At 46.9% G+C, this 7752-nt stretch overlaps 1 long non-coding RNA gene across 1 annotated transcript; it reads right to left on the reverse strand.

The window, feature by feature from the left end:
• Window positions 1–6438: 6438 nt before the first annotated feature.
• LOC147342175 (uncharacterized) lies at window positions 6439–7194 on the reverse strand. The gene is made up of 2 exons (XR_015157927.1): window positions 7051–7194; window positions 6439–6677 (listed from the first exon to the last, which is right to left on the reverse strand). It is a non-coding gene; the product is annotated as an uncharacterized LOC147342175 (long non-coding RNA).
• Between the last annotated feature and the right edge of the window lie 558 nt (window positions 7195–7752).

The following is a 7752-nucleotide window of genomic DNA, read 5'->3' on the forward strand; positions in this document are numbered from 1 at the left end:
ATAGAAGCAATTCACTGTGCTGAAGAGACTCCAGAGCTAAATATCCGTGAACACAGACCAGTGTGGTGAGAACCAGAAAAGAAAGAAAACTACACGGAAACCGGATATGGTGGTAAAGCCTCAGCTGCGTGTATTTCTCTGGTCCTACAGAGCAGGTCCTCCATAAAGAGTCAGACACACTATATCATGTTCTCCGAATTGGTTCTGCGGAAATTTGCCCAAATCTTTCTCAAGTGCACATTACCCACAGCTTCAGGAGTGTCCAATGACCTAAAAATCTCTGAGCTCCTTATTCTCATCAACCTAAAAATTCAATCTCCCCCGTCAACCCCTCCCCTAACCCTTCTCTCTTTTTCAGGGGAGGGGCAGGGAAACAAGTCTTCCTATGCCTTCTTTGATTCCATTACTCAAGTTTTACTCATCTTTTTTAACTTTCCCATTTAATCCCAATAATCCTTTATTCTTCTCTCCACTTATTTTTTTAAAGACTTTTGTTGTGTTGTTTTTTTTTTTAATTGGCCACACCATGCAGCTTGTGGGATCTTAGTTCCCCACCTGGGGGTGGAACCTGTGCCCTCTGCAGTGGAAGTGCAGAGTCCTAACCACCAGACCACCAGAGAAGTTCCACTCTTCACTCACTTTTAATCGTCTTTTTGTGTCAGGCAGTCTTCACTCCGTCTTCTTGTCCTTACCTATTTCTTCTGGATTTTCCGGCACGGAGCTTTGCATTTAGAGCTCACCTCATTGCCCCATGTTTAATCACTGCAAAGCATCCTTGCCAAAAGCATTCAGTTACAGGGAGAAAAAGCAGTGCCTTCCCTCATCGGCCTGCATCCCACGTACTAGGCGAAGGAAGCAGCTACTAAATCATTCCTCCGCGTTCTCAGGTGACCAAACAGGCAGAGGTGGCCAGCCTCCGTGCTCCCCTGCCACTCCATCGCCCGCCCACTCATCAGCCTGTGAACCCAGGCCAGGATTTCGATTCAGCGCTGCTCCTTGGTGAAGTGGTGACTGGACCTGCCCAGTGGAACGGCACACGTGAAGGAATGTCCTCCTGGCAGATGAAACCATGTGCCCGGTTTGGACCTGGCATGGGGTTATACGCAGCCAGCAGAGAAGTTGGGCCTCATCACAGACGCAAACCCAAGGGGCCACCCATGTCAGGAGGCACCCACCACTTCCGCCCCCACGACTGAGTGAGGAAAAATCTGTTCCCCACAAGCTGAACGTGCCAAGAGTTCCAGAAACACAGAAGGGGTCGGGCAGATGGCACCGATTAATCTACCGTCAAGGGCTGAAGGACTGAAAGATCAAGGGTGAAACCCAAGAAAGTTAACGGAGGAAAAGTCAACACAAGAAGCCCGTGTGGCTTTAGCTTGACTGTGAGGGTCTCTATGGGAAAAGCAGTGCACTTGTTGGAGACGCAGCTGGCTTTCATTAGAGCCTAAAAGAGTTCAAAAATAAATACAGCCCCCTTCTTGCCACCCCAAATTCAGTGCACATTCGATGCGAACAGAACGGACACCCAGGCTTAAAAGTCAAATCATCTGAAACCCCTGCCACGGAGAACTGTTGTTCAAATGGTTTATTCCTTTGGAGGCCACTAACTAAAACAATAACAACTTTCATGTCAAATTCCAGGAAATAAAGGATAGACAATAAAGAAAGGGTGTGTGTTTTTTTTTCCCCCAAATGCAAACAAATGAATTAGTGCTGTGGGGCTGAAGGGAAGCCGAACAAATTAGGCCTGAGGGCGCCCACTGGCCTGCCTACCCTGCTGACCGCCTCCCGGGCGCCTTCTCCGTGAGAGTTCAGAAGTGGTTGGGGTTGGGGGACAAATATGTAACAAAAGATGTAGGCCCACCCAGAAGATGTGGGAGCCTGCTGGGAGGATTACAAACACTGGCCCAGGGCCAAGCCCTGCCTCCCTTCCCCCAGCTACAGAAAGGAAGGGAAATCGCCAACCCAGACCTCGTGGGCACGTCCCCCCACCGTCAAGAGTGGTTTTTAAGGCAGAATAATGCCTGTCATTGTGTCTGCAGAGTCTTGGGTTGGGAACTACATTTAAAAATCATTAGTTTTTCAAGCCCGCTCTCCATTACCACATCAGAGCATCTCCATCAGTGAGAGCATGGGTCGCTTTGTTGGACACACAGTAAATATTTGTCATTAGAATTAATTAACTGTGCTAAAGAGGCCCGTGGCCAGCATCGTCCAAACACAGCCTTTCAGCTTTCCACAGAGAAAAAGCCTATTCTTAAACCACAGGCTTTAACCCAGCATCTGAAAAAATGGTATATGAGTCATGAGATGGGCTGTACTAAAAAGCAGATGCCTCAGGACAAACAACCCACCCACCCAATCAAGAAGGATGGGTTTGAAATAGCATCTGGTGAAGGTGAACTCATTTCTGTCCGCTTATTGTATAGAGGTGACGACTGACAACGGGAGGTGTTCAAAGACCTCCCGAGAGCAAACGGTAACCATGAGATCAGCCCTTACAGCCCCTTAGCTGGTTTTCATTAAGAAAATCTTACAGTTGGGTTCAAAAAGTAAAAATGTTATTCCTCACCAGCCCCCACTTAGAACCAAATGCTTCCTTCGACCTCTGCCTTGCGTAATCCCTCCACTTTCTGGGACATCTCCTCCCCACACCTGCTACCTGAGGGCATTCAGGAAATCCCAATGTCCACAGATGAGCAGAATGACCAAACAAGGACAGGAGGCCAGCTGACTTGGTGGCCACAGGACTCATGGAATTGAAGGACGGCGCTGCCTGCTGTCAGGGTGTCCAACGTGAGTGAGGGGCATGGAAGGAACCAGAGCAGGGGTCAGTAGTAAGACAGCAGAGCATGGGACTCAGCGTCAGAAAATGAATCTCCAATGGTCTGGCATGAACTCGAGTGTTTCCGCACCACATGTAAACCAAGACTTCTGTCCCTGAATTTGCTCAGCTGCCATCTGCTGGTCTGATACCTGGAGTTCTGCTCAGCTGGGCTTCTTGTCTTTCAGTTGCATCACTCACCACCTTTCACCATGAGCTTCATCACAGACCATCTGGGCCATCTATGATGAGAAACACCCTAGCCTACTGACTCCTTTTGCTTCTCGAGGGCTGTGGCTATACTTGTTGCTGTTTAGTAGCTGAGTCGCGTCCGACTCTTTGTGACCCCTGGACTGTAGACCATGGGATTCTCCAGGTAAGAATACTGGAGTGGGTAGCTATTCCCTTCTCCAGGGGATCTTCCAGATCCAGGGATCAAATCTGGGTCTTCAGCATTGCAGGCAGATTCTTTACCATCTGAGCCAACTAATCACCCACATACACACACAAAAAAGTTATATTTAGACAAAGCAAGATATTAGTTTATGTTGAAATCAGATTTCATTGCACAATTACATAGATGAATTTCATATTGATGAAATTCATACTTTCTGGCTTTTTTGTGTGTTAATTGTGGCTGCGCATCCCCTTGGGGGCCAAGAAAGATCTTTCCATTTAGGATTGCAGCAGGCAAAGCATTTCCAGTGGAGGCGCAATGATGGTGGAAATAAACCACCAGGTGATCTTCAAGTTCTTTCCTGGTCTGTTATCCCAAACTTTGTTACTTCAGCATTCAGAGAAAAATCACTTATTGCCACTGAAAAAGAAGTTTAATCAGCAGCCTCAACATTCTTATCTGACATTTGGACCTTATCTACTGTCACTACATCACCACCATTTATGTTCTTAACATATAAAAATCTAGACTGCCCCATGCCATGCGTATTTACATCGACAACAATCTTCTCCCACCTTGCCCAAAAAATCATTTTTAACAAAAACCTCAAACAATTTTATCCCTAGGATCATGTAAAGCATTTCCATGTGTCTTCATAAATAGCAACTAAACATTAAAATATCTGGGCTTTGCTCTACATGTGTGTATATGTATGTATTTAAAAGCAATGAATAGATTGCAAGTAGGTAGAGCTCTTGGTTGAAGACATCTGTCTTCTTTTAATAATCTGGCTCATTGTATTCATCAATTAAATAGGGAAGGCGGGTGAAACTCAAAAAGTTTCCAACCTGCCGAAGCTCAAGATATGAAGTTATTAAGCTTGGAGCTCTTTGGTCTGGAGCCAAGCCGGTCACTTCTGAGGGAGTGTCCCAGAGCACTACTGAAGACGCTGCTATGCCAATGTTCTGTGAGCACTTCTCCACTAGAAATTTCTATTATCCATCTGTCTCCTCAGTATCTCCTCAGTATCTCAGAAGAGGATGTAAATTGTTCAGAGGACCAAATGAAGTACCCAAAAGCTTGTTACTAGTTCATTAAAGCAAGCATGAGATCCGTTTTGTCTCCCCATAACTCAGCGTTCTATCTGCAGAATGAAGAAGCTGTGGGGCCAGTGAGGATCTGAATGGTTACTGATGTTGGTGAAATGTATTCCTTAATGGTTCCTTAAATCATTCTTTTAATGGTTTCATTACGATTCTCACCAGTGGTAAAGAATCCACCTGCCACCACAGGAGACGCAGGAGGTGCAGGCTTCATCCCTGGGTTGGGACGATCTCCTGGAAAAGGAAACGACAATCTTGCCTGGAGAATCCCATGGACAGAAGAGCCTAGCAGGCTACAGTCCATGGGGTGGCAGACATGACTGAGCAATTGAACACACACACAAACACACACACACAAACACACACACGACTCCACCACCCCCACTCCTAATACCGAAACGTCTGGGCAGAGTTATGGACACAGTCAAGGAGGAAAAAGGTGATGTCAGAAGAGGCAGCGTGAGCTGGGGTCAGAAGACAGGATGGGGCAGGAAGTAGAAATCCCAGAATCCGATAGGCAGCAGTAATGAGATGGCTCCAACTGGTCTACTCAGGCCTCCTCTGTGCCAATTTGATTGGACACAGTTTCAAAGCAAGAAAAAAAATGCCAGTGGAAACCAAAACAAAAGATAAAGAGCAGGCTTTCCAAATGGGTGGGCAGGGATCTGGCCTCCTGGCAGGGGCAGAGGCCAGCAGCCCCAGGAACCTGTCCCCAAACCAGCTGAGCCCTCTCTGCCCCTGCAGCCACTCCTTCCCACGGAGCTCAGCTGCACTCTCCACACCCTGAACTCATTTGGGGGATTTTTTGGAGGGAGTCTGGCAAATTATTACACAAAAGGAATCAAAGAGGAGAAGGGGAAAAAATAAAATCATTTCTTCAGCATAAAAAATTATCCTTTGACTTTAGCCAAAGAATTTTTAAGCTCTGTTCAGTCGTAAAATCTGTTCTCATGCCACCCACGTTTCACATTCCTCCCCCAACTCCTGCTGCAGCCCCTCCTCCCCCCAGCTCCAGGTCCTCCACCCTTCCCCCTCCACCAGCACCATCCCTCATCTGCCATCCCCGAACTCAAACCCAAGCATCCATCTGAAGCAAACATGAGGACCCAACAAAAACACATTCCCTCTTGATGGGCATGGGTTTGAGCAAGCTCCGGGAGATGGTGAAGGACAGGGAAGCCTGGCGTGCTGCAGTCCACGGGGTCGCAAAGAGTCAGGCATGAGTTAGTGACTGAACAACAACTTGCACATATTCATGTTTGTATATACACACATACAGCTAGCCCCATTCCTCACTAAAACTCTTTTAGCATCCCACAGATATGTCAGCCATGGCACCAGCTTGCCCCACACCCTCTCCCAGTGAAACTGACAAGGCTCAGCTCCTGTTTTGTAGTAGCCATAGGGGATGACTACTCCACCTGGTAACCACACTGGACCCATAGCTCATTGGACCCAGAGTCACTAATAAAAGGGCAATGATAATGACCCTGAGTGCGGTCAAGTAAATAGGAAGTTGGACATATTCATTTATTTCTTACAAAATTGTAGTTGAGGGGCTTTAGGCAAGATTTGTTTCACTCTCACAGTCATCCCTGGGGTGGGCTGTGAGTCTGACTAGAAAGTTCTGCTTCACATACCCTTGGACTGACTCTGTTACCCTCTTGCCTAAGCCTTTTTCCTTGAAGGAGCAAGTGCCAGAAGATAAGCTTCTGAAACAAGTCAGGTTCTGGGGGCAGCATTCCCACCAGCCCTGGAGAGCTTTCACACAGATCTTTGTCCTGCAATGAGCCTGTTCAGTTTGTAGAAGGAAGTGTGATAATGCAGGAATGTGGTTCCGGGGCTCAGGTCTCCATCCCCCAGGGAAGGGGAGAGAGCAAGAGAAGGGAGGAAAAGCAGAGCTAAAGGTCACAAGTAGCTGGGACTCGATAATGCCATCTGCCCATGACACTGAAGTCACACACGTTGATAGGGCTCAGAACTCTGGGCTCTCTGTGACCCACAAAGCCTTAAGCTGAAAGGTGGGTTATAGTTCTGGTCTTCAGGTGATCAGGAACTTCTTCATAATGTTAACATCTGTACACTTAAAAAAAAAAAAAGGCACAACCTGAGAGTTGTGGGTCAAGTTTTATTGGGTCAACATGAGGAGTGCAGTCCAGGAGACAGCACCTCAGATAGCTCTGAGAGACTGCTCCAAAGAGGTCCTGGGGAAGGACAATATATATGTGATTCTGGTGAAGGGAGAGTACATGCAGTCAAGCACATATTTTTTCCAGAAGATTTCTGCTGGTCTCTTGAAGCTTTCTGCTAGTCCTGGGAAACAGCAGTCACCATGAAAGGTTTTAGTGCTTTTCTAGATTTGAGGAGATACAAGAGTTAGGCTCATAAAGTCGGCTCCTGAAAATATCTAACTATCTGAAAACCTGTCCTGCCAGTTTTTCCCCAAGCACAGAGGGCCTCATTTCTGCTCTCCACCCTGAACTCCTTTCAGGGAGTATTGAAGGTCAGCAGCTGCAGCAGCACATGATCTAATCCTTGCAGAGGTAGATGGCAAGTGCCCATGTGTACTCCACACATCCCAGTGATTAAGGAACCACTGCCTCCCCAAACTGTACTACTCCAATTGGAGTCACCTTGAGAATGTGACCTGTTAAACCAGAAAGGGAATGTTACACCCCTCCTCTTTTCACACTTACAAGGCAATCTGATTTCATAAAGAGACTTACCTCTGACCTTTGGAGAAGTCTGGACACTTCTGAAATTTTGTCCTTTCTGTGTTTGGAATGGCCATAGCTTCTGCTAACAAAACCTAAGGTCTGCAGGGTTTCCTAAACCCCTACGTCGTGCCAGCTTTGGCAAGTTTCCTAGACCTAATGAAGAGATAACGTGGAGAGGAAGGACATTTGAAAGGTGGCAGAGAGGCATGGGTAAACCATGCATGTTCATTTTAACACATTCATCTTGCACTAGCCACACAGAACATTTTCCTGGAGAGAGCGCCCATGAGATGTAAAGACCTGAGAGTGAGTTTCACCCTCTCTTCCTTCTTCCATTCACCAGTGGCTGGATTAGGAAATAACCAACTGGCTGAAGATCAAGTGGCAAGAAGGAAAAGGAAGCAAAGCAAGGATCGGTATAATCTACCCCTTGCCCCTGCAGATCATCCTAATGCTCAACAAATTAGGAGGGACCCTTTGAAAGATGATTGTCGAGACTTCCCTGGTGGTCCAGTGGTTAAGAAGCTGCCTTCCAATGCAGGGGGCGTGGGTTCCAACCCTGACTGGGAAACTAAGACCCCACATGCTGCGGGGGTAACGATGACCCGGCACAGCCAAACAAATTAAGTAACTAAGTTTTAAAAATACATATGCATATTTTTAAAAAAGAAAGGTGAATGATCTCAGACCATTTTATGCAGAGTCAGATTT

Source organism: Bos grunniens, chromosome 29 (assembly GCF_055505025.1).
Source record: "Bos grunniens cultivar Pamir isolate PY7600 chromosome 29, Bosgru_T2T1.0, whole genome shotgun sequence".
Lineage (NCBI taxonomy): Eukaryota > Metazoa > Chordata > Mammalia > Artiodactyla > Bovidae > Bos > Bos grunniens.